Source organism: Penaeus japonicus, unplaced genomic scaffold (genome assembly GCF_977035675.1).
Source record: "Penaeus japonicus unplaced genomic scaffold, GWHDUDI00000001_assembly GWHDUDI00000008, whole genome shotgun sequence".
Classification (NCBI taxonomy): domain Eukaryota; kingdom Metazoa; phylum Arthropoda; class Malacostraca; order Decapoda; family Penaeidae; genus Penaeus; species Penaeus japonicus.
In genome coordinates this window covers 39,064,535-39,066,565 of record NW_028234410.1, presented here as the reverse complement: position 1 = coordinate 39,066,565, position 2,031 = coordinate 39,064,535, and positions in this window count along the sequence as shown.

Below are 2,031 nucleotides of genomic sequence, written 5' to 3'. Positions count from 1 at the left end.
TTTTGCCTTTCCCTTAATTTAATTTCCATTCTTAATTTGTCTGTTGTTTAAATATCCTTATTCAATCATCTTAATGACTGTAAGTAGAATCATTCACGCTATTTGTATTCTCGTTGATAAGGTTATTAAATGTAATTAATCTTCCTTTTTTTAAACATAATTATTTTCGCCGATCGTTAATAGACGAAGCTTTAAAAGATTTAAGGTAATAACAACATGAAAAAGAGAGAACAAAATCGTATAAAATAAGAGTCCAAAGGAAACTAAAGACATTAAGAAAATACTATAGACGACTCACCATCACTTTCACTGATATTCCAACCAATACCTATTAATCTTTTGAACAAAATGTTTATCAATACATAATATCTAAACAATATCGTGCTTTCTCTCTCTCTCTCTCTCTCTCTCTCTCTCTCTCTCTCTCTCTCTCTCTCTCTCTCTCTCTCTCTCTCTCTCTCTCTCTCTCTCTCTCTCTCTCTCTCTCTCTCTCTCTCTCTCTCTCTCTCTCTCTCTGTCTATTTCTTTCCTCCAGATACCCAAATAAACGTGATCAACAACAACAAAATAAATATCTTACAATTACTATTTATTTGATAATAGTTTAATGCATGCTGTTCTATAACTGCACAAGCAAAACAAAGAAAATGAGGAGGAGAGAAGAAAGAAATATGTACAAAAACACCCTTTCCGTTTACACAAATCAGTTGTAAGTTCAAGGGAGAGAGAGAGAGAGAAAATTAGAGAGAGAGAGATCATGAAATAGAGAGGACAGAGAAAAGATGAAAGAAATGGAATGAGAGAGAATGGATGAAAGAGAGACAGAGAGAGAGAGAGAGAATGAAAAGCGTATTAGGGAAATCATGAAATAAAAACAGTGTCATGTAAAAGATGCGACGCAACAAGTGAAACATAAGCACAGTTAAGTTATATCTAATATAAATTATAAGAAATACATCACAAACTGAAATAGAAGAGGAAATGAATATATTTATATAACGACGATAATGGAATGCAGAAGGAAGTCATGCCACTATATCTCTCTCCATAGAATGAACTAAAGCATAACTATCTTCTTTTTCGTCTACTTTTTTATTTCTCTCTGTACCTATTTTTTTCCATTCGTTTTCCCGACTACCTTCAGTATATCGATGAAGAGAAGTAATTTGAAATATCCATACACCAATTAACAATTGAGTAGAGCAGATTTGAATACTATTTTGTCATTCTGTATGTTTGAAATTGGTTTTACAGGTGACTCATTGAGACTCAAGTTTAGTCTTTTGCTTTAAAAATTATGAAAGAAAATACGCGAAGAAAGTAAAGTATCAAAATGCCCGTAAATATCAAAACTTCATTACTGACGACTTGGAAAACCTCATGTATTATTCTTCCTTGTGGAGAGAATAGATATCTATAGAGTTATTATATCCATGATTATATATCTATATTTCATGCCATCTTGTGTCTCTTTCGGTTCGTTATGGAAAGAGCAGATATCTTTTTGTGGCTAAGGATGTGATATATGTGTGTGTGTGTGTGTGTGTGTGTGTGTGTGTGCGTGCGTGTGTGTGTGTGTGTGCGTGTGTGTGTGTGTGTGTGTGTGTGTGTGTGTGTGTGAGTGTGTGTGTGTGTGTATGTGTGTGTGTGTGTGTGTGTGTGTGTGTGTGTGTGTGTGTGTGTGTGCGCGTGTGTGTGTGTGTGGTCTTTCGCGAAATAATTTACCCAATTCTTATAATATTCGTCAATTATCGTCATTTGCAATTTATGCCTCTAGTGGAATAATGACAATGAATGTTTATTGACAATTCCATACTTTAAAATGTTCAAATCTATTTAAGAATGCTGGTGCATGCTTCATAATAACCAATACTTGTTTAGCATAAGAAATAGGGAGAAGGAGAGAGAGGGAGAAACAAGGAGATAGAAATAGAGAGAGAGAAGGGGAAAAGAGGCTAAAACAGTCAGAGAGAAGACAGGAATTAAGAAAGAGTTCGATAAAGGACAGAGAAGAAGACGGAAAGAAAGAGA